The sequence below is a fragment of the Eretmochelys imbricata genome, chromosome 2 (genome assembly GCF_965152235.1).
Source record: "Eretmochelys imbricata isolate rEreImb1 chromosome 2, rEreImb1.hap1, whole genome shotgun sequence".
Lineage (NCBI taxonomy): Eukaryota > Metazoa > Chordata > Testudines > Cheloniidae > Eretmochelys > Eretmochelys imbricata.
This window is the reverse complement of record NC_135573.1, coordinates 162,791,746-162,817,677: the sequence shown is the minus strand read 5'-3', so window position 1 is coordinate 162,817,677 and position 25,932 is coordinate 162,791,746. Positions and strand designations below refer to the sequence as shown.

The 25,932-nt window shown below is 41.3% G+C and overlaps 1 protein-coding gene across 2 annotated transcripts in view; it reads left to right on the top strand.

Moving 5' to 3' along the window:
* The window catches only part of FHOD3 (formin homology 2 domain containing 3), a 614,532-nt gene that overhangs the window by 69,766 nt on the left and 518,834 nt on the right, over window positions 1–25,932 (top strand). The gene's annotated exons all lie outside the window — the stretch shown is intronic.

Genomic DNA, 25,932 nt, shown 5'->3' with positions numbered 1-25,932 from the left:
TAAAAGCTGGATTAAGCTAAATTGAAATAAACTAATCTTTAACTGAAATAAGTGTCTACACATAAACTTGCACCAGTGTAACTAAAAACACCTTTTGTTAAACTGGTTCAAATCTGTATACAAAGCCACTAGTGAACCTGCAGAAAGTGAAATTTACTAGTAACTTCGCTGCCAGTGTATGAATAAAAACCTGAACTTGAAGAGCCTTAACATGTAATATGACCATATGAATTGAATTACAGTAGTAAACTTGGTGAAGGAATTGACTGGACCAATCCACATCAATGCAACAAACTATTTATTTGTTGTTTGCTTACTGCTCAGTACATGCTAAATGAAGTATAAATTGTCTAGTAATTATATACCAAGATTACCCCTCAAACAGAACTTAGAATAGAAGAGCCAACGTGAGGTGGGAGAGAAGCTCTATTAAAGAATACTCCATCTAATCATAAAAGAGGTCGCAGCAAATATGGTGCTGAAAGAAAACTTCCCATTCTCCCCCACCCCCCCAAAAAAAGCAAATTTGCCATTGCTTCATAAAAATCCTCCCTTATTTTGGACAATATGATTTTCTTTGGGGGGAGGGAGTTGGAGTTTTTGATTTTGGTTTGGGCGATTTGTTTGGGATTTTTTTTTTTTTTTGGTGGCAATGGGAAGTTGTCTTTCAGCACCATGTTTGCCACGACCTCTTTTATGATGGAGTATTCTTTAATAATGTTTCTCTCCCACCTCACCTTGGCTCTTCTATTCTAAGTTCTGTTTGAGGGGTAATCTTGGTATATAATTACTAGACAATTTATACTTGGCATTTATACTTGGCATATAATATATATGTCGGCATTTCTGCTACAGCTACTATACAAATACATTGACTAGTAACCAGCACTACAGAGTTCATGTTACATGCAGATTTCCATTATAATCCTTTCTTTTCACATGCCTGAAACAACTGCTGATGCCTTCAAACAACTCTTAGGATCCTAGAAAATCAAAAGCATTACTGCTGCCATAAGGGCACATGGGGCACTGCCTCACTCAGAAAAATGGGAGGAGTAAAATAAGTGAAACTTTACCCTAAGTATTTCTGTCCCTCAAAGAGCAGTAGTTAGCAGTTTATCTACATAGAAGTACAAATATTTAATAATGGGCTCTTCAGAGTAGCAGAGAAAGGTATAACACAATCCAATGGCTGGAAGCTGAAGCTAGACAAATTCACACTGGAAATGAGTAAATTTTAGGGCGTCAATCGCAATTAACACATGCGATTAACTCAAAACAAATTACCATGGTTTTTTTTTTTTAAATGAGAGTTAATCACACACCTCTGGAGACGGGACTTGGTGGTGGCGGAGGGAGGCCGCGGCTGTGGCAGTGAGCAGGAGGTGGCCAGGGAAAAGAGACTGTAATATCCAGACCAGATGCACAGATTACCAAAGTGCCCCCTCCCTCTGCATTAATTATTGATTTGGTTTACATGAGGGGAGAGGTGAGAGCAATCACCAGCAGCTGTGAGGACATGAAGCAAAGAGGGTGCATCAGAGCTGCCGCCACAGTACCCCACCCACAGTGGTGACTCCAGCAGACCTTCCCCCCCACTGCAATAATTGATTGTGACCCTGTCCCGTAGTCTGTAAATAAGAAGTGGGCAACATTATCTCCTGTAAATGTAAACAAACTTGTTTGTCTGAGCGATTGTCTGAAAAAGAAATAGGACTGAGAGGACTTAAAGGCCCTAAAGTTTTACGTTTTATTTTTTAGTGCAGTTATGTAAAAAAGTTTTATATTTGTAAGTTTTACTGACATGATAGATTGCACTACAGTACTTGTATGAGGTGAATTGAAAAATACTATATCTTATATTTTAGTGAAAATAAAACCTTTAAAATCACTGTCTTCTCCATTCCCAACTCTAAGATTCTTCTGTTTTCTAAAACAGGAAAAATCTAGGTTGGCAAACTTTAGTATGTTAAAAGAAGGCTCATTCAAAAGCTTACAGAATGACAGCATGAGCTTTCTACCAGGAACAAGTTCTTTTGTACTGTCCCTGCTCATGAAAAGTATGACTTTTTAAAAATAGTCACTGAGTGAATGTGAAGACAGCAACTGATCCTTAAATGTTCTGGGGGCTTTTGGAAGGTAATTATTTAATGTGGGAAAACTGTGCCATAAAAACCACAGAAATAGAAATGATGGTGATTCAGAAAGCAGGGCTGGGGAGGGAGTAGAAGGGGGGAGACTTGCACATATCTCAGATTTCTGTTTCACAGAATTCACCATACGGAGAACAAATGCAACAAATAGCCAACCTTTCTGAACTCAATGTCACTCTTCATATTATGTAACAAGGAAGCGACTTCTGTTTGGGCAAAAATCATCACTTTGTGGTGAAACACGGAAATGACTACATTGAACTTTACTAATACTTCAATATTTAGTAATAATGAGTAATTAGCAGAGCAGCTTATGTATTACAAAACATATTTGGTGAAACTTTCTAACATTTTATTTGACACTTCTTTTAGAATTCTTCACTCCTCTCCTCCCCGCTTTGTCCTCCATTAAAAAGAAGAAAGCCCTAACCTAGCTATTATTGGAAGAGTAGGTGGTTATAAAAGCCAATCAGTGTACGTCTGAGGGGACGGACAGTCTCTCTACTGTGTAAGCTTCTACATCAGTGGATGAGGCTGTGATATAGAATCAAATTTGGTTGGACACTTACATGTGTAGGAAAAAGGTATTTCTTCTGTATGACTCTGTGTCATTTTGCTTTCAGTTCCGCTTATGTGTAACGCTTGCTGCGCAACCTGTATATGCTGAAGAAAAGGGAAGTTAAATTAGGGCTACCAATCACACTGTGATCAGCACTGAAGATTCTGCAGGAAAAAATATGTACAGATCTTACTTGATTAATTAAACCTTGGTTTTTTTGCCAGTTTACCATTATATACAATATCCTGATGCATCAAAATTACGGTACTTTTCTTTCTTTGCAGTGTATGATTTACACTTCACAACTGTAGGATGTTGCCTGAGTGATTTATCTCTTTTCTTCCTAATTAGACTTAAAAAAAAAATTATCCAGAAAACATATGTTCCCAGGAGGTATTGATAGATTTCTTTTCTCCTCTTCTGCTCCTGTCAAGTCAGATACGTTGTGATCTAGGAACGTTATGTTAAGTGAGTGGGGTGCAAGAGTGTTACAGGAATAGTATACGGACATATTAGGACTATCTCTATTGCAAGCCTTTAGATGAGGAGGTTAGATAAGGAAGAAAAGCCTCATTAAAATCATTTAAAGATGAGTGTATGTGTTTGGAACGTGACAGCCAGCAGGAGACAGAAGAGGTCATTGATGCTGAATGGGCATCAGCTTGTAATATACTTCAGAGCCTTGGAGGTGAATCTTGGCACTTAATAGACTTCTCAAGCTCCTTTGTTTCCTTATGGAACAAAAATGCAAGGAACGAGAAAGAGACAGCTGGATTGTGATATGCTAAGCTGTAAAGAGCTTCAAAAAGGTTACTTGTTTTGATAAGATTTTTCTGGTGGCTTTGCAGAGAGATTTTTAATTTTCTCTCCCTCCTTCTTCCAAAAAAAGCCTGGCTTTCATAAAACAGTTTTTTTTTCATTAAACATCAGAAGTGTTATCACATCTCTTGAATCCAGAATTGAGTGGAGAAACATGTTACTGTGGAACTTCAGTCAAACCATTCATTGCTTTAACAGCTTTGAAATCAAAGGCTAGGATTATGCTGCCTGATTAACGGCAGGTTTCGGGTACACTTCCCTTTTTGTGTGTGCGCCGGCTTTCAGCTCTCTTGCAAGGAACACTTGATAGCCTCAAGCACTTGAACTCTGGCAGAAATTCCCATATTTTAAACTCAATAGGGAATAGCTAGTTTTTTGCTGACAACATGAAGTACCCTAGAGTATGAAGTTAATCTGATTGTGAGTAGATTCCCCTTGGATGGAATGCAACATTTTTACTTACTGAAAGTTTGAGTGTCATTTAGATGGGTGGTGCAAAGGCCCCTGGATATAAGGTTTGTGAGCTCTAAATTAAACAATGTGTAATCCAGTACTTAAGCATCATGAAAGAATGTACCATAGAACAAATGTTCTGCTCTCCATGTGCTGTTGATATCTTGTTGCAAGAAATTTGTTTCAAATAGGGTGTTGCAGCAGTTCATATTTCCTACAGAGTAAAATATTCTCTCTTGGGAGCCAGTGGATCCCCCTAGAAAATGGGGTTTGTCAGTAGATGCTGTTTCATTAATCTTCCATTCAAAACAATAAACATTGTTACAGGAGAAGTGTATACTGAGAAACTTGAGTGCCCTGAAAGGCTCTCATAACAATGCAAAGCAGAGCTATGCATGTGTACCTTGAATGCTTTTTCCTGAGTGTAGTATCTGTTTTAGATAGGTTTCCATGGCACTTAGATTGTCACACCAGATAGTAATGAACACATAAATGTCATGTGATGTGTCATCAGATTAAATAGGCTTTGTATAGTGGCCTGTAGTAAAAATGTTTTCTTTGCATACTGTACACATTACCTGATTATAGGTAATTTCTCTTCCTAAACATACACCCTTCAAAGTCATGGCTCTTGCTAATGTATCCCAGAGGATAGCTTGATTCAGAAACCCACCATGTTTCTTTTGGCAATGGTTTTGAAGGGTGATGGAAGTCACATTTGATTCTCCCAAGAGAGGCTCGGGTCAAACTAAACTGGTACCTGGCTGTTCTCATATTGTTACCTGATTCAGAGTCATCCTGCAAACAGGATGGCTGGGAATGATTAGCAGATACTGAGCCTAAACAAAACGGTAATAGTGACCAGAAGACTGAATAAAGGAAACAAAACAACCCCACACTATAATAATGACTTAAACTAGCAAAAGCAAAGATATTGAGGTGGGTTTACTACAACACCCTTGAATTCTTGCTTCTTTTGCTTAAGTCAGAGTGGAAGTTAGGAGGTAAGCCTTGATTTTGTACCAGTAATTATACTTAGCATTTATGTGGTGCTTTATATGTTGCAAGTGCTCCACAGATACTAGCTAATAAATCTTCACAGTGCCCCTGTGAGGCAGGTGACTAAAGAGCATCCCCATTTTATAGCTGGGAAAGTGAGAGAGAAGAGTCAAGCTACTTGGCCCAGGCCATGCAGTGAGTCAGTGGCAGAGCCAAGTTCAGAGTTCAGGACCTCCTGACTCACACTGCAAATACTCCACTTCTTGAATCAGTGTAAATTTGAGCTTTTGTATTTATTTTTCTTTATAAATCTAGGGGATTTTCCAAGAGTCTCTCTTGGGAACCCTCAGGAACAGCCTCATTCTTTTAAAACTCCTCCTTTTTCAAGGCCAGGCATTATCACCTCTCGTTGGCCAAGGAGAATTAGAGAGGATTCCTACAAAATCCCATCACCGTTGTTAGCTTATGGTTAGCCAAGTCGGTTACTCTTGAGCAGTGCGAGATATTCCCTCCTAGCAGGGACTGAGTGCACTGCCTCCTCAGTGATCAAGCCTTTGACTTCCAGGGAAGCAAGAACCCAGGAATGGGAATCTAACATAGGTGTCCAGTATGTCAATGCTGAGTACCACTGTGAGGTTATATTTACCTTTAAATAATATATATAGAGAGAAAGTACAGACATGGATACGGTTGTAGTAATGACCTACTTACAGCAAAAAAGCTATTACCACCAAATACCCTTTGGTGGGATTTTGCCTTGTAAGAGTCTTATGAATTTGAGTAGCACTTTTAATATACAAAAATAGTCTAAGGTAGGCAACACGGGTCAGAGCAGGGCTACTTTGTTTAAATTTTGCAAAAACTAAAGTGAGCGTAGGATAAAGCCCTTGTACTCTGAATAATAGTTGGTCCTGAACCTGGGTCTGCGGGCTGCTGATCCACCCATAATACCACCTGATGGATCTACCAGTGACAGGGGAATTGGGAGCCAGAAGGTCTTATACACCACTAATGGTACCGACCAAAGGGGCCTTATTTGAGGCGCTCCAGCATCCTTGATTGTGCTGGAAACAGTATTTAAGCCAAAAAGAACAGACAAGAAATTGTCTGTTGAACAATGAATGAATCCTGGCTTGCTGCTGCTATAGTCCCTATTGTCTGCTACCTGACTCCTGGCTTCATCCCTGATTCCTGACGTTGACCCTGCCCTTTTCCAGACTCCTGCCCTATGCCGTTTTCTGCTCCCTGAACCATGTCATCCTCGTTTCTGATTACTCCTGCTCCAACCCTCCTCTACGGCTCTTTGGCTTTTAACTCAGTGCTAACCCTTGGCTTCAGTGCCTGTTTTCCATCGGATCCTGCCTCCAACTTTTGGCTCTGACACCTGGCTCCTGATTTCAGACCTGTCCATTGGTCTCTGGTTTCTGAACACCAGGCTGACCACCAGGTTAGACTGCCCTTTCCCCAATCACTGGTACTGGTCTTCCACAGACCCTGATAAAAGGAGCCAAAGACTTCTCAAAAAAATCATACAAAGCAGGGCTCCTATCAGAGCTGAATTTGATTTCCACTCATGAGCACCTTTTCATGGCTTGTCTACCTGTCATGAGGAAAGTAGCAGAGCACTGGTCCTTTAAGGGAGTGCAAGTGGCCCGTTACCCCATTCCAGGTGTCCAAAAAAACAGAAGTGGTCACTGGGAGAGAGGAAAATGATGCTGGGGAGCAATCCGTGTCTGGGAGAAGGAAGGTATGGGGGTCATCACAGACCACTGTTTTTTTAACGGACCAGAAGCCTTGCAGAGTGGGTAAGACAAGGCTCCCCTCTTTCCCAGCCAGTGCAGACAGGTAATTGGGGTTATTAGACCCGCCTGGGCAGGATTAGGGAAGTGTTCAGGTGACTGAGTGAATGACTCAAAAGAAGGCTCCAAGCACTGTCGGGGGGAGCTACTGCATTGAGCTGTTGAGGGAAAGAAGCCAACCAGCACACAGCCCCAGGAAGGAGGGCTCTGCAACCCCTAAACTTTGAGGAGTGAGCTACAGGCTGGGAAGGCAAGGACCGAAAGCAGAACACACAGGAAGAGGACTGTGGAACTCCTGAACGTGAGTGGGAGAGTATACAGGCGAGGGAGGCCTGGACTGGGAATGCAGAGGCCGCAAGGGTGGGCTGTAAAACCTTGAAACTAAAAGGGGAACTGAGTAATCTGAGTAAACTAGACTGTGAAGAGATGGGGAATATTGTTTCAAAGATTTTTCTTATGGCTGGATAGTTCTGGGGAACGCTGAGGGTTACTGAAGCAGGGTGCCTGCAGGGTCAACTCAGGCCACAAGGGGGCATCCTGCTGTGGTACCAGTCTGCCGGGAACATTCATAGAATCATAGAATATCAGGGTAGGAAGGGACCTCAGGAGATCATCTAATCCAACCCCTGCTCAAAGCAGGATCAATCTCCAGTTTTTGCCCCAGATCCCTAAATGGCCCCCCTCAAGGATTGAACTTACAACCCTGGGTTTAGCAGGCCAATGCTCAAAACATTTGGAGAAATGGTTTAATAAAAGTACCAGCTTCTCTAGTAATATACTTTTATTTCTGGAGAGCATGAAGTTATTGAAGCTTTACAATCAAACTAGCTTTGTATTGGGCAATTGTTTTTTCTTTCATCATCATTATGAGGTTATTATGTACCTCTGTACTTGCGGTAGTTGCCATGCATTAGATGCTGAGTCTGAGTCCAACCAAGGGGAAGCCAAGTCCCCAGGAGCTCAGCAGAGCCCATTGATGTGAGATGTTTTATTACAGAAAAAAATTTCAATTTTTTGAAAGAATCCTGGAAAGTTTTAGTGACGGTGTTAAAAGAAGATGATCAGAAACGTAATAGCCTGTGGTAGATATGAAGGACAGGAGCTGGTGGCGTCACTGGCTAGGTGCAGGAGCAATGCTTTGGGAAGAAGCCTGCTCATCCCTACCAATCATTGCTGCTGCAAAGACAGAGGTTTTTTTCCCCCTAGGTATGTGTACACTGCAATCAGAGGTGTGATTCCAGCATGTGTAGATGTTTCTGACCTAGCTTTGATCTAGCTAGTGTGCATACCAAGAGCAGTGAAATTACTGCAGGAAAGGCTGTAGAACCCCTCCTGGGACCCTGGGTACTTTCAGGCAGCTAGCCCACGCTGCCGTGGCTTTACGGCTTTGTTACCAGAGCTAGCTTGGGTATCTGTACAATTGTTGCACTCACGCCCTCCAGTTGCAGTATAGGCACACCCTGTGTGAATGACTCCAATACCTTCCTCGTCTGCTACTTAGCTTACGCAAGTGGCAGTATGATGATTTCATAGCTGCCCATTAAGTTCTGAGGAGCAGCAATGAAAGTGACTAGGGTCTTGTAATTTTGCTGCTGTGGGGGAAAGTTTTATGAGCAACAGAGGAGGCACACTGGAATTGTGTGACCGCACGCTTAGAAAGACATCACTGCATAGATTTGCATTCAGTTCACATTTGGAGAGTTGATTTCACAACATTAAAGGCTAGAAGCTTCATTTTCTTTTTAACACGAACATTTAAAAGCAGGAGCAATCAATAGTTAAAGACCTATTCTCACCCAGGAAAAACTCCTATTCACCAGAGTTGAGAGGATTTTTTAATCCCGGGTTTTAGCAAGTCTGTGCTCATTGACTTTAATGAGACTTGTGCAGCTGAAATCAATGTAATTCTTTGAAAATTTACAAAGGTGACTTATTACTGTTTATACTTATTATTTATATTACAGATGTATTTAGACACTCCAGTCAGGATCAAAGACCCATTGTGTTAGGTGGTGTACAAATACCCTATAAAATAAATTCTCTATCCTAAGGAGTTTACAGTCTAATTAAAAGAAAAGATACAAACAGGTGAGTGTAGCAAACAATAGAGAGGATGTGGGAGGGAAGATTAGAACAGTAGTAAAAGGAATGCATGGTTACATAGACCACCTATATGCATCATTTGCAGTTTTCAAGTATGTGTTTTAAATTTGTAAATCAAAAGAAAATGTTAGTGAATAACAGTGTTTTACATGATAGTAGATTTAAATATCTTTTTGTCTCACTGAAGGCTTTTTGCCATCATTAATATGTCATTATTAATATTGTAACTGGTATTATTGTCCCTCATTTTGAACGTCTTACAGGGAATAAATATGTGCAGAATGATGTATTGTGTGAAGGCATTTGTTAAGCGAACTAGTAAAGGTGGTGTTATTTATGTGACATTTCAGTCCATGCAAAGAAGAATCCCATAGCGAAGGTTCATTTTAAATCTCTAAATTAAACCAAGACAGTGGAGTTAAAACCCTTTAGTTTTGGGCAATGACCCTTAAATTCCTCAGTGCAGGGTATGAGATTTTTTGTAACTGATCTATTCTAATTGGAACAAAGAAATGTGACCCATATAGATGCTCTTTTGAAAATAATTTTCCACTTAATAAAAGATATAATATTTATATTGAGCAGAGGTGGAAAAGAAGTGGCCATTACACAGCCTTGGTTTTTTGCTAGAGATTAGACCATTGGCACTCTTTAGGTCTTTGCCAGTGGAGAGGTATGAAGAACAGTGGTTTCAGCTGAAGCTATTTATCAAGATACAGTTTTGAAAAACCAGTCAAGCCAGTAATACAAAGCCAATTTCTTTCAGCTTCTCAGATTATTGGCGAGGAGCAACTGGGCTGATCTCCAGTTCCTGTACGCTATCAAAATGGCATTAAAATTACTGATTGTATACTCAAAAAGAAAAGGAGTACTTGTGGCACCTTAGAGACTAACCAATTTATTTGAGCATGAGCTTTCGTGAGCTACAGCTGATGAAGTGAGCTGTAGCTCACGAAAGCTCATGCTCAAATAAATTGGTTAGTCTCTAAGGTGCCACAAGTACTCCTTTTCTTTTTGCGAATACAGACTAACACGGCTGTTACTCTGAAACCTGATTGTATACTCTAGCCCATACTCAAGAAAGTACTAGAGCATGGGCTTATGTGCTTTCCTTAGCTGGGGCCTTTATGTTGAAATTTAGTGTGTCAGGCCCTGTAACCAGAGCTCTGTATCTTCCATGATTGTGCGAATGCTGAACTGACTGAACAATATATTCCTTGCCAAAGAATTGTGCTCCAGTGACTAGGCTTTATTATTTTTGTAATGTTTCTGATCTTCACGGATATGAAGATTAATCTTAAAAATATGAAGTGAGCATAAGCCAGTGCTTGTTTTCCACAGGGTGCAAATAGTCTGAAACAGTCTAAGGGGTACATTACAATGGGTCATTAATTTTGAAACCTAAATATGACAATTTCATTGTCAACATTTTAGCAGACTAATATACTCTTCCCACAGTCCCAAATGGTCTTGCCTGGTAATCCAGGTGCCAAAATCCCCAACTGTGCCTTGCCTGACTGCCAAAATCTCCAGCTTTCCTCTTTCAACTTCTATGATACAGTTATGTGCTGTTAATGCAAAAATTGTTTGGCACATTGAAGACTTGGATTGAGAAAACAAAGTGAATTTAGTTACAAACTAAATAACACAGGGGCTGCTGCACTCATTCTACTATTTATTTGCATTTAAAATATTTTAATTGAAGATGCTGCAGAATTTCCAGTTTTCAACACCAGGGCGTTTCAGAATCAAAGAATCTTGCAGCAGAATTTATGCCCCGCTTGTGATTGAGTGCACAAGGCCTTGCTGTTAACTTCAACAGATGTTCTACAACTGACTGCCACTTTGGTTATTCTTTCAGTTGGGACTAATACCCTAAGATGGCTTTGCTTTTTCACTTGAGTATTTGTAGTTTTGGACTACTGTGAACTATTAAGGCACACAGAGAGCTATCCACAACTTATTGGATAATAGAGCATGTCACTATATACCACAGGCCAAAAGTGCTATACGAAATCCTACAATGGATGTTTTTAACCTCATATTGTGTATCAAACGTTTTATCTAACCCCAGCCAGTTAGATGAAAGACCATGTCAACCGCTTTGGGATCCAAACCGAGGTCCTCTAAAGTCAAAGGGCTAATGTTCAGCCCACTGAGCTGTTGAAGCCTTTTAATTTCCTTTGTTTTACCTCAACATAAATTTCAGAGCCCCGAGTGACCAGAATTTTGAACTCTGATCCCCTTGACACACACAAACCCTCCTAGATAAGTAAAATCGGAAAAGGGAGAAATGGGAAAGAGTTTCTGTTTTGTCTCCTTAGAGCAGTAATGTTTGAAAAGTGCCAGTCCAGAGCAGTTTAACTTTTGTTCAACAATAAATTTACCCAGTACATTTGCTCTCCACCTCATCAACCCCACCTAAGAAAAAAATCCATCAATAATCAAAAGACTAGTGTCTTAGAGACAAAGCATATGTCATTTTAGATCTGGTATGTTTTATATTTTAAACAATCTCCAGGAGCAGAATGTACGCAACTTCTCTACATTGTGTGCTCATTGTTGTGTGCCACATATTCCTGGTAATTGGTTAGAACATATAATATCAGGTAATATTCAGTCATCAATAACCTAACGAAAGAAAGCTGAGAAATAAATCATTGAGGGTATGTAATAATTCAATAAGTGCCTCTCATTCACAAGTAGCTGATTGTGAATGTAACAACTAGGTGGAAGGTTACATCATTTGTCCTGTTAGAATGAAATACATTTTATTTCCTAGCATTTTAAGTACGGGAAAAAATCTGGCCACCGTTATGCCTTATTTCCTCAGTAAAGGGATATAAGCATTATAGTCAGATAACATTTAAATACAAATGTAGTTGCACACTTTGTAACTCCTCCGCTACCCCGCAAAGTGTACTGATCCTTCCTGTTAGAGACATGAAGTAAGGGCGGATTCAAAGCTTTTCGAAGTCAACAGAGCTACTGCCCTTGATTTCAGCATGCTTTGGATTGGGCTCTAAATGAGGTCAGTTAATAAAATGTTCTGTAACTTCCCAGTTTTAATGTGTTGGGGTTTTTTTTGGATAGGTGTTGGAGGATGTATATCCAAAGTCATGCTACAGATCTAATTTTTGCATTATATATATTTTTGAAGACTATTTAGATTCATAAATGCCTATGAAGGCCAGGATTAGTGTTCCAACAGCAATGTTAACTCTCCCTCCTTGCCTTTATGAAACCTTGGAAATTCAGTGTGGCTGAGGGGAGGCTGAGTACAGGACTAAGATGCAGAAACTCTTGAAATATAATAGTGGCTTTGCTACTGCCTCACTAAACATTTTGTGTCTGTGGTGTGTTAGGTGGGTCCCAAATGTAGTTTTGTGTACTTGAATAAAAATTTAATTTGCAAACTTTGAAGACCTACTTGCACACTCAAGCAAACATTTTTAATTAAAAATCATATAAAAAGATGATAAACATTTCATATATGTCCATTCCCATCACAGCTGATATAAAAATATTTGTCTGCCAATGTACCCCTTAAAAACTGGTTGCAGTTTAGAAAGTAACTATGGGTATTCTACGTTAGTACCTAGCAGTGGTCTTTTGTTATGTCAAGTGATAGAGGCCTGTGTTTTGTGAATTGAAGGACCAAAGTTGTTTTCCTGATAGGATGCATATTTTATTAGATGATAATTTCTTTGTGTTAAGATTGGAATCACAGTCTTCTTAAAAGTCCAGTTGGATCATCTTTTTAACACACGTGCTCAAGGAAAAAATCCTCATGCTTTCCACTGTTTAGGGCTATGCCTCATTGGCTTATAAAATGCAGAAAACTCATTACACTGAGTGAATACTTTTTGTGAAACTACTGAGTATTCCATTGCATGTTTAAAAATTTCTCTGAATTTATTAAAATACCTATTGGTGCCCATTCTGTGCTCTGGGCACCTATCCCGTGCATTTTTAATGATTGGGATAGGTGCCCAGAGGACAACATACTACAAATAGATTACCCATTAACATCCATTAACTCCCCAACCTCAGCTCATCCCCTCCAAAATGCATGGGGGAAAAAAATGAGCAGATGTCACAACACCACAACATTAACTTTGCATTACTTAATACTTGATAAAGTAATGGGCCAGATTCTCAGATGGTGTGAATCACTGTAGCCCTATTTTAGCAGTAGAGACTCTGGCCCACTGTGTTGGTTTCCTCTTTTCTTTAAACTATATATGGCATGTTTAAGAGTGATCAATAGGTGGTATGTTTTAATTTTAGGAAGTCAAAACTCTTGATTAATAGTGTGATTTTATTCCCCCAGCAATAATTTGGGATTCTTCTCCATAAAAATCTATGAATATATTTATTAAAACCCCCAAACTGTTTAAAATTAATTTTTTACTAGCAAACCACATAGAAAATTCTGGAAACCACATTCATTCTGGATTATTTATTCTCCTGCATCAGTCAAGTTATAGCACTCTCAACTACCAAGAACCCTATTTGGTCAAAACGATTTAAAAAGAAAATTACAAAGGAGAAAATTGTCTTGACTATAAAACCATTCAGTGAGTTTTTTGATGTATGAAATCTCCCACACATCATGGAGGAGCACAAATCTAACTGGGATAAGGATATAAGAAAATAAGAAAAATTGCAGGCAATCCAGTCCAAGTAGAATACCTGAAGTTCTGGATTAAACTGATTCCCAGTGAATCTATAAAGTAGAAAGACATATTAGTAACCTTCTTACAGAAATCTATATGCTGTAATTTAATGGCAACATCTTACCTGTCTGCCTAGAACCCATTACAGTACTTGTGAAGCCAGGAAAATTATGAATGACTGTGCAAACTAGTGGCCAATCTCATTGAAAATGTAAATATGTTTGGCAGTCATGGCAAAAAGTTTGGAAATAATACTTCCAAATACTATTAATCCCAACCACATTGGATTTATTAAAAATAGATTGCTCTGTAGAAGTAGGCAAAGAAGAACCTGAAGCTGCTGTCATATTAGCATTTAGTAGAAAAAGAGCATGTATGTTTGTCTGGGTACACCGCAAGAAGGACAGGAGACTTGTTATGGATTTTAATCAGGCTGCAACTTTATTATATAGATGTCAGGGACTACCTGGCAGGCAAATACATGCTTATTCAAATCAATTCTCCAGGGCTTCCACCAGCCCCACTTTGTTTCCATCCAGGTCCCTCAGCCAACCCATGGCTTGGACCTTACCATCCACCACCCTTGTAAGAGGGTTAAGGAGGCCTATGAGAATGGGGCGGGGAAGGTTGGTCCCTGCCATACCAATCAGAGAAGTCATAGAATCATAGAATATCAGGGTTGGAAGGGACCCCAGAAGGTCATCTAGTCCAACCCCCTGCTCGAAGCAGGACCAATTCCCAGTTAAATCATCCCAGCCAGGGCTTTGTCAAGCCTGACCTTAAAAACCTCTAAGGAAGGAGATTCTACCACCTCCCTAGGTATCTAAGGAAGGAGATTCTACCACCTTCCTAGGTATCTAAGGAAGGAGATTCTACCACCTCCCTAGGTAAGTCCCCAACCCCTTCCCTCATTCTGTTCCTTTATCCAGTACCTCCTTTTAAGTCCTTTACCAGGCCATTTATCTGGTCATTGGCTGCCCTCCCTATGGAGTACCTGCACTGGGCATCCACCACAAGGAGGTGTCAACAATTTGCTTGGCTGCCTCCCCCCCAACCCCTCCGGGTTCCCAGACATTTCCAAATGGCCTCTTGTCTAGCAGCCTTACTGGGGAGAAAGAACCCATTGTCCCATGTGTGATTGCCAAGGGCACCAGCAGCTGCATTGTCTTTGACCCAGTACTGCAACAATCGCCCTCCATGGAGGGCCACATAGGTGACCCATTCTCTGGATCCTGGAATTGACAAGACTCCTTAAAAGAAAACAAAATAAACAACTTGTAAGCTGGAGCCAAAAATCTCCATTCCACCAACCACTTCACATTCCAAGGTTCCAGAGAGCCAGCAGCATCTGCTTGGGTTCACTGCTGGCCCCCTGGTGCAAGCTCACGAAATCTGTCAAACTGGAAACGAGACAAGGTGTCTGCTATGCCATTATCCATGCCCAGCATGTGCTTGGAAGTAAAACAGATGTTGAAGCTTAAGCATTGTAGAACAAACGCCCTTACCAACTTCGTAACCCTGTGCGATCTGGAAGTTTGGCGATTGGTAACCTGTACCACTGCCATGTTGTCGCACCAGAAGCACACCCTTTTATTAGCCAGCCCCAATCCCTAAATCATCACCGCAACTAAAATGGGGAAAAATTCCAAGAAGGTCATGTCACGCACAAACCTGTTTTGTGTCCAGGAGGTGGGCCATTTTTTTACACACCATTTACCTTCATAAAACACCCCAAAACCTGCATCCCCTGCCACATCTGAGTGGATTTTTAACCCCTTTGTAATAACCATTCCTCCCTCCACAATGATACCCCATAAAATCAACTCAGAAAACTTCCCCAAACCCTCAAGTCTTCCTTCATCTCTCTAGTGACTTGTATGTAATGGTGTAGCCTGGCTATGCTGGCCGTTGCCCCTGCCAGCCAGGCACAAAACGCCCGCCCCGGAGCAACAACCCTGCAAGCAAAGTTCAGGTGCCCCAGAATAGATTTCAGTTCCTGCAGTCTGAGTTTTTTAGGCCCCAGTGCTCTCTGGAGCAACCCCGATAGCTCCTGAAGGTTATCCTGAGGGAGCCGAGATATGCCCTCCCTGGTGTCCAGCCCAATGCCCAGGTAGGTCAATATAGTGGAAGGGACTTCTGTTTTCTCCTCCGCTAGGGGTACCCCCAACTTTTTAGCCAGGGCCTGAAATGTGTCCAACAGCTGAACACACTCATTTGACCCAGCTCACCCTGCGAATAAAAAATCATCCAAATAATGCACTACTTGGTTTAGTCCTGCTAACCACACCACTGCCCAGTGTAACATTGTCCTGAATTTCTCAAAAGCTGCACAGGATACTGAACAGCCCATGGGCATAGCCTTGTCAAAATAAAATTGCCCCTCAAAACAGAAACCCAACAGGTCAAAGTCCAATGGGTGCACCGGCAGTAGCCAGAAAGTAGACTTGATATCACATTTAGCCATTAGCGCCTTAGGGCCACACGCCCTAACGATACAAATGGCTTCATCAATGGAGGAATAGCGTAAGGAACATAGTGCCGGGTCTATCCCATCATTAACAGCACCACCTTGCGGGTTTGACAGGTGATGAATTAATCGGTATGTCCCTGGGGTCTTCTTAGGGACCAACCCTAGGGGGGAAACTCTCAAATGTGCTATAGGCAATTGATTAAATGGCCCAGCTATGCTGCCCTCCTTTAATTCTTGTGCAATCTTTTTTTGAACAATATGTCCTGTCCCAGCTACTGACTTTAAATTTTCTGACATCAAATGAATTCTATTTCCCACAAAAGGGATCCGAAATCCTGCTGTAAACCCCTCCCACAAATATGCCCCATCTTTCCTGTTAGGGTAATCCCATAGGATAACGCTTAACACATCTGGCCTAACTGGCGTTGGGGTCCGTGCCCATTGCACCACCCTCCCGCTTGTCCTTCTCCCCAGCTTGTGCTCTGTGTTCCAGACCCTGTTCCACCCGCGCCAAACCTGCTGTTGACGCTTGCGCCACCCCCATTCCTGTTTCCTCCCTGTGAACTTCCCTTTCCGCTCTGGCAAGAACGGGCTGAATGGGTCCCAAAACATGTCTTGCAAACATGCCTGTATCTACAGGAGTTGCAAACACAACCACCATCATTAAATGCCCAGCAAATATTATTACATGCCTGGAGCCCCTCCTGAGCTAGTTGAGGTATGAACAAACCACTGTCTGTGTGAACTCTTGGCGCCCTTGGTGTCATCCACTCCAACCACAGTGTGTGATGAGGTGTGTCCCACCTTAACCCAGTTTGTGTTGCTGCCCTTAATCAAAACTGCTCATCCTAATTAAACCAGGACATGCCCCCAAACATATTGTGTGCCCGCCTAATTATGTCCATATGCTTAACCAAGGCAGGGCTCCTCTCTGGGGAGGCCTGTAGTGTAACAGCCGCGCAGATGAGGACGGCAGTCTCCCAGTTTTCCCATGTTCTCGGCACCCTTGGCCTCTTGGGCAGCTTGCTGTTTTGCTTGCCTTGCCCCTGTTTACTGTCTGTCAACAGCTCCCTGTGCAACAGGGATAATATATATATATCCACGTATTCGCCTCTCAGGATTTTATCTTTAGTTGTTCTGAGTAGGTGAACTCCCATCAGGTCAGCCACCCCGGCATAACCGTACTCAGGACTGAATGGAGGGAGTTCCGCAGAGCCCTGCTCCCCCATAGACCCCCCTGGGAGTTTCTACTGTGTCCAATGTGGTTACATGCCCTGATGGCCGATGAGTCCCCATGTGCCCAGGGGGTTTGTTCCCAACATGGGCTTTGCTACCTTTGCCGGGGGCCTGTCCCTGTCCTGCTGCCCAAACTTGAGCCCATGCTGGGCCTACCGTGTCACCCTGTGCAGACCCCTCACACCTAGCTGCCTGAAGCTGCTGTAGTAAATGCAAATTAGCTTGCAGCAGCTGTGTAATACCATCAGTGCCCAAACTGAAGGTGCCACCCCTGGGGCGGGTCTGCCCAGGCTTCTGGATCTCCCACTCCTGGGCCCAGAGTATTTACTACCCTGATAGGCTCACTCCTGTCCCCCTCAGGTGAACTCACTGAGTGACTGGTTGAGCACAGTCCCTACACCTCACTGTGGCCCCTGCAACTGCCACCCCTTGCCAGGCTGGAAGGCCGGATACCACCTCTGCCATTCATCCCCCCAGCCCCTGTGTGGTTCAGGTCACACTCACCCCTGGGATCAGCATTACTGCCGTCCCTTGTGTTCAGTGGAAGAGAACATCCTGGTTCGAGGTGACGCTGTGCCCTTTGGAAGTGCTGTGGAGAAAACCTCAGAAACCACTTCACTGGCCATTTGCTGCACAACTCCGCTGATTACCCCATTAATCCACACAGCCTACCCACCTGTATGCATGGACGCTTCCCCTCAGTCATTTCCCTCCTTCAGTCCATGGGGCTGCCCTAGGTTATGGCTTGGGTTATAAAACACTCCACCCTGGGCATTAGCAGCCCCCTACCCCTACTGCAATACTCCCTTGGGTCCCTTTCCAGCCCCTGGGCTCCATTGGGACTGCCCTGTGCTGCAGCTGCTGCCTCTGCTTGTCCACTTTCCAGCAAAGGTACAGACACCTGAACAGCAACCTGCTCACAACCAGAAAGAATTGCAGCCTGATAGCCCATACATCCACTTGCAGCACGGCCGGTACCTGAAGCAGCTAAATTCCCTTGCCTCCCTCCTCCTCCCAATGCACTAGCATCGCTTGCCAATTTACCCTTCCAGCCTGCTTATGGGTGGAAGTACCTGGGGCAGGGGGATGCTAGTTCCCCTTCTTTCCACTCTCCCCTTTCTGCGTCAGCCTGAAGCCACGCTGTCTCGTGACTGCAGTAGGGGCCAAGCAGCAGCTTCACTTGCTAAATCAACCCCCTTGTGTCCTACTTGTAATTTGCCTCTGCCTTCACATGTTCCTCTGGTATAACTTCTGACTTTTATATAAGGCATAATTGTTAATAGGATAACATCAAACTCTTCTTGGGTTAGAAAGAACAAAAAGAGGTGCTCTCTTTCCCCCCTCTTGCTCCTACTTCTACTCTTGAACCACAGTTGTGCTGCTGCAATCAGGCGAGTCCTCGAATACTGACAGTATGTAAACCAGTGTATAACAATGAATTGTTGCTTATCTTCAATCCTAACTATGGATTTTCCAATATATTCTTTATATAATATATTTATATACATTTGGAACCCTATTTAATTACAAATAAAAAGGGGGGAAATCTGAGATTTTATCTATTTCCAGAAAATGCATTACTGTACACTTTGAAAAATGGCACTTCAAGTGGCTACCTTAAACCGAAGTATCAGAGAGCAAGCATTAGCTTATCAGCATTATTAACTTTATTTCCAATGGCTGACAGGCTACATTGTGCATACAAGGGGAATTCACTGCTATCTCCTCAAGAAGTCTGGATTTAAATATACGCTAAGGTAGATTTCACTAAACGTAAGTCAGTTTTTGAAAGTTTGAAGTTCAGTTTTTCTATTGACTTGCTTGAACACAGTAAAACAAATCCTATGCAGTAGGTTGTGGCTTTACTGCACATCTTTGTGATTCTAGGCAATAGTTTGTGGATATGGATTTATTGGAACCAAACACAATAATTTTCAGCGCGCTTCTGAAAAGCCATCCAATACTATGGTGATGAGGGCAATATAAGAACCTATATAGACTAGAATAGCAGCCTTGAATTCATTATGAATGGAATAGGGCAGTTCAGAATTCTGTAAGCACAGACTGGGCTTTGATTTTAATAGTTACTAGCTCCAAGGCAAAAAGAAGGTGAAACTTTTGAAATCTTCCAAAAGGTGAAGAAAGATATACTTTTCAAAATGACTATCCAGTTAGAAAAAGCTGATATCCCAGTGGTATTTTGTTATTTTTAAGAAAATTAAGGCTGGTATTTGTAAAGGGCCTGGTTTTCAAAGGGAGTTGGGTGACTTATGCCCTTTAAAGTCCCAGATGTAGTGTACAGATTTAAGACTTGTTTTCACAAATATATGTGTTCAGATGTGATTTGTGGAAGTTAGAGAGGAAGAGCTTGATCATTCCCTTACCAATGTAATATTGTCCTGTTAAGATATGAGAACGCAGCATTTAATTTATGCTTTCTCCTTAAAATTTTTCTTTTGTTTTCTCCTTGAAGTTCAAATTCTGCCTAGTTATCAGAGCTATGATTCAGTAGTTTGATAGGCTGATAAGAGCAAGAGAGAAGTAGCATGAAAGTAATAAATAGTTATCACCTCCAGAGGAGTGAATGTGTAGAGATTCCTTTGTTTTGATTTTGACATCTGTCATGGTATACTCCTGCACAACTGGTGGTGGTGAGGTTGTTCTATGTGCATACTGCCCCTCCCATCAATTTGTCCTGATCAGTGGGAGCTTTGGAAAAGTTTTTCATTTATTTGAGAACAAAATTCTCACAGATGATGAATGTTGGCAGGTGCTTTGTAGTCTTATTCATTCAAAGGTTAGAAAAGCACAAAAAGTTTATTTGGATATTAAACCACATCGCCCCATGGAATGTCCTCTTAAATTTCTGTAAGGTGTGTGTTCTGTCGACATCCCCCAACCTCCCATTGTACAGGCAAGTGTTACGTTAAAATGGGGAGAAAATATTAACTGATTTTTTTAAAGTTATTGTCATTTAGTCTGTACTTATGGGCCTGGGGTGTGATTCCATGTTGTGGCTCTAGAAGGTACAGCCCAGAACTCTCAGTCCAGAAGGAAGTGGGGCTATGGTGGCTTTAAGCCACCTTTGTAACCTTTGATCCTGGGCTGTTCTGGAAACTGAAGAGGCTCCTGGCATAACTTATTCAGTCCTGAGGATCTGTCTAAGAGCTTGTCTTACATGGTGGGTTGGTTATGTGCTCTAAAGGCATGTGATTCCTAAATGTGTTGTGCATTAATCGGTCTATGTCAGGGATTGGCAACCTTTGGCATGTGGCCCACCAGGGTAAGCCTATGGAGGGCCGGGCCAGTTTGTTTACCTGCCACATCCGCAGGTTTGGCTGATCGCAGCTCTCACTGGCCACGGTTTGTCGCTCTAGGCCAAAGGGTGCTGCAGGGAGCAATGGCCAACACATCCCTCAGCTCACGCCGCTTCCCGCAGTCCCCATTGGCCTGGAGCGGTGAACTGCGGCCAGTGGGAGCTGTAATCGGCCAAACCTGCAGACCTGGCAGGTAAACAAATTGTCCCGGCCCGCCATGGGGCTTACCCTGGCGGGCCACGTGCCAAAGGTTGCCAATCCCTGGTCTATGTAGACCCTGCTGCTGGTGCACTTTAACATAGTGCTGTTTGAAACAGTACTACATTGAAGTGCACTAGAGAACCTTTAGTGTGCAGCAGCAGAGTTTACCCGGACCAATAAATGTGCGGCACGTTAGTGTGCTTTAGACATTACACTCCATCATTGTAGACAAGCCCTGAGTTATGGCAGCCTTTTGGAGCTGCCCTAAGGGCCACTGAGCTGCCTGGAATCTCGGCAGCATTGCATGCAACGGACATGCCTTTCCTGACCTCAGCCTTGCCCTCTACGCCAGAGTTTGCAAGAGGGTCCTCAGAGGACACCTTTATATCTGTCTCCATCAGTTCCTGCACCAAAAGAATCCACCCGGAATTGGAAATGAGATTTTTAGGGCCCCTCTATGCCACTTCAGGCCTTCTACCTGACATAAAGCAATTGGAGCAGGATGGGGATCTTACCCTGATCGGCCTTCCAACTTGCCCATGATGCTGTTCCTTTTGTGCCGTGTTACCTGTTCTTTTGTAAGTCAGTTTATCTCCATCTCTTCATTTTATTTCTCTTTTTGGTCTTTATAAAATACCCATGTAAAAGAGATACTGGAGGATGGACTACCAGTTGCCATTTTGAAACCTGGTCTGCCTAAAGGCTGCTTGTTTTGTTCTCTTTCTTTACATTGTTCGTACCTTTTAGGGAAATAACGGGTGTTTATTTGTTTGTTACCTTTTAAAGTTTTAATAGTAAGGTTACCTATGGACCAAAGATTTAAGAATGTTACATACACTGGCAATTCAAGCTCTTTTTATGCTATGGCCCAGATCCAGCAAAGCATCAAAACCTGTGTGTAGCTTTCGGCATGTAAATATCAAGGTGTATGGGACTACTGATGCATTTAAAATTGTGCTCATGCTTAAGTGCTTTACTGGATTGGGGCTTATATTACTTGAAAGTACTTTTTTTTTCTTTTGATGACTGGGTGTTTTGGATTTCTACCAGCCTTGAATTAATACGTACTTAGTATTAAGTTAAAGGGTCAGCAGCTCTATTGAATACATACTGTATCAGTTTTCTCTTTTCTTGACCTGTAACTGTCAATGAAAGGATAACAATACTACTTCATGCTTAGATTACACCTTCTGTCCAAAGGTCTCAAACCTGAAGAGTTTTTCAGGAGTGTTTTTGCCTTCCATGGATTCCAGTGAGGGTTGGGTGTGTACAGAGGGACATCACGGGTCAAAAAAGTCATGAAGTAAATACTTGATCATAGAGCAGAAAGTTGGAAGGTCATTCATTATATTTCTTGGCTTCAAAGCATGATGTACTCATTGGATAAAATGCTACTTTTATTACTGCTTTAGCCACTTACATATAGCCATTAAAAAATCAACATCTCAAGTATATTGTTCCTACAAAAGGAATACTGTTAATGTGTAATTTGAGATGCCCCATAAATGTAGGTCTTCATTATTGTATTGAATTCAAATGACCTTCATATTTCATATATGATACCGTCATATATAATTATATTTTACATTAAGCATTTACTGGAGCTAGTGAACTCAGATTTCACGTTGCTTGAAAGAAAATATTTATGGGAGAAGCCACTTGGTTTGCTTGTAATGTTATGTATTCCTTTTGCTGCTGTTAAAATATACATCTAGCAGAGTACATTTATTTATCCTGGAATAAACTTTGTTTTATCTTCTACTGAACAATACAGTCTTGTATTTATGGCAATGCTTTTTTTCTTGGTACATGATTGTGATAATAAAAACTGAGCTTAATAGTTCATGTAATAGAGCAATTAGGTACAGAAGTTTGAATGATTTTTCTTCACAATCTATTAAACACAAATATAATAATTAATTAGCAAAAAGGAAAAGGATAATTGTGACAATGCCAGGGTGATAAAATGTATCTAATGAAATATTAGAAAAATTCCCTTCTTTAAATGCGAGTTGTATACATTTCTGACATTAGGTTAAGTTGTGCCTAACAACCAGGACCCATGCCATGATTTAGCTTTTATTTTACCATAACATAATAGTAATACAGCTCTGTGTACAAGTAGGTCTCGAAGTGATTTTAAAAGGGTAGTATCATTAGTGAACTGTATGGCATTTACTCAGTCTAACCTCAGAAGAATTAAAAACTGAATTGACAGAGGTCCTCTGATGATGCTGATCCACTCACTAAATTATCCCAGCTCCTTAGCTAGTTGTTTAAAATGAAGTTATACTCTGAAGTGTAACTCTCTTTGTGGGGGTCCATATTTGTTGTGTCTCAATAACTTACAGGTCAGAGTTAACATGCAAACTCGCACCAGAATCTGACTACTGAATGCATCATCACCAATTATAAAGATTCTGCAATCAAGTCTTAGTAGACTTTGATGATGATGCATTACTCAGACTGAAATCCATTCACTCTTCTGTAGATGTCTTTTGTGGGGAGTCCTGGGAGTTTTGCTTTTGACAGTAAAATAAACAGATACTTTTGATTAAATATTCACGGTAAATAGGCCCAATGGCCTGTGATGGGATATCAGATGGGGTGGGATCTGAGTTACCCAGGAAAGAATTTTCTGTAGTATCTGGCTGATGAATCTTGCCCATATGCTCAGGGTTTAGCTGATTGCCATATTTGGGGTCGGGAAGGAATTTTCCTCCAGGGCAGATTGGAAGAGGCCCTGGAGGTTTTTCGCCTTCCTCTGTAGCATGGGGCATGGGTCACTTGCTGGAGGATTCTCTGCTCCTTGAAGTCTTTAAACTATGATTTGAGGACTTCAATAGCACAGATATAGGTGTGAGGTTTTTTGCAGGAGTGGTGGGTGAAATTCTGTGGCCTGCGTTGTGCAGGAGGTCGGACTAGATGATCATAATGGTCCCTTCTGACCTAAATATCTATGAATCTATGATTAATAAAGCATCATTTATGCATAGTCGGTTTTCTTTAATGCCATTGTGATCTGGAAGTTTACTAACTAGGTGATATTTATATGTTAGAAAGGTTTTTAAAAGAGTCTTTATCCTGAGAAGGGCAGAACTGGGAGGGATACAATGACAAGGAACTGATCAGGAATGTCAGAACGGAGAGAAAAGAAAGCTCCCTTTACTATTCCTAATAGCTAATTTACAGTATTAGTGGAATGAAGAATGAAATTGTTATTATTTCCTGGCATTTAAGTGAAAAGCAAATAGCAGTATCTCCATGTACTGGTATCACCAACACGGCTGGTAATAATTAACCTGATGACCAGTTTCCCTTTAACCCCAGTGACTGCCTGTTGAATAAGATCATGACAAACAGAAAGGGAAGCTATGGTTTCCTTTCAATAGCAAATTGACCTTTTTTGAAACTTCATCCAATAGGCTAACCACTGATTGAAGGGGAAAAAACTATTTGTGTTTAGAAATCCATTTTGCTGGCAGCATTATTACCACATTTCAGTTTTTTAATTTTTGGTGATGTGGTTTCTGACCCTCTGCGTGGTGTACAAAGAAAGCTTATAAATTTTACAGCTGGCCTGGTTTAAAATGGCATGTTTCAGAGAAAGGAAAGAATGAATCTCCATGATTATCTTGAGCATTCATTACCTGAGTTCATTGTTTTTGTTCTCATGACTACCCTTTCTGTCTGTCTATCTTAAGTACTCACCTGGCTCCATTAGTGAGGTATCTGTTCACCAACAGTCTTCATTGCATTTCTCTTCACCCCATCCTTGTGAGGTAGGGCAGTGCTATTATCTTTATTTTACAGGTGGTGATCTGTGGCACAGAAAGACTACGTGACATGCCCACGATCACCAAAGAGATCTGTAGTGTAGCAGAGAATTGAACCTCTGACTTCCACATCCCAAGCTTGAATCACCAACCCATCCTGCTCTCTTCATAAGGGAAAGGTCATCCGTAACTTCAAAGTATTAATAATAGTGCAGAAGAAGGAGCATAGAAGACACATTTTTTCACCTTTATAACAGCCAACATGCTGGGACACACGGTAGTAAAACTACAGTGCAAATCCAGTGCATGGAATCATATGTCAATGAGTGGTACTAAAATGAATATCTCTCATTTATTTGCCACTTTTAATCTGAAAGGATCCCAAAGCACTTTGTGAATTAGATATTTCACACAAGTCATTGCACTTTTGTGCTGGAAAAGGGCAGCTGTAGACAGAGCACAGGCCATAAAGTGCAGAAGGATATTGTGTCCAGTTGAAATTTCAGGAGTAATTTAGGTGCACAGATTGTCATTACCAAAATTGGAATTTGTCCAGAAAACTGGGGTTAATCTCCATACTATACAGAATACATGTGAGGGAATAGTATGTTAGTGTTTGGAATTTCAAAAGACCTGCAAATGTAGTAGTCTTAAAAGAGCTTTTATATTTTGAAATTTTGTTTCATACCACTGTAAAGAGAGAGCATTTGAAAACCAATGTAATTTAAAGGCTTGATATAAACCTAAAAGAAAACATATTATTGTAAGAGTGGCAGTGAATTCTTCAGTTACTAGTACATAAGTAATTCCATTCTAACCTCAGTTTTCAGCCACTTACATAATAATTCTTAATTTTTGCAGGCCTAGCATTTGCCTGAATGTGGATTTTTGTCTGGCAAATTGTACTGGGAGGGTGAAAAAATTATTTTTTACTCACAAAAAGAAAAGGAGTACTTGTGGCACCTTAGAGACTAACCAATTTATTTGAGCATAAGCTTTCGTGAGTAAGCTCACGAAAGCTTATGCTCAAATAAATTGGTTAGTCTCTAAGGTGCCACAAGTACTCCTTTTCTTTTTGCAAATACAGACTAACACGGCTGTTACTCTGAAACCTGTCTTTTTTACTCGTGTTTAAAATAAAACTCACAACTGTTTTGCTGAAACAGCTATGGAAAGGAAGTTGAAATATGGCTTGATGGTATTCCTTGTTGAAGAGCAGAGCCACTGTATCATCTGATGAAAAGTGGTTTGATCGATTGAGTTGTGACCCATTGAAAATTGCAATATGTCTATTGGCAGAAGACTTTGCACAGAAATTTCTCACTAAGATGGTGAGCAGCTAAGGCAGGCTGTATAGTATGTGAGCTT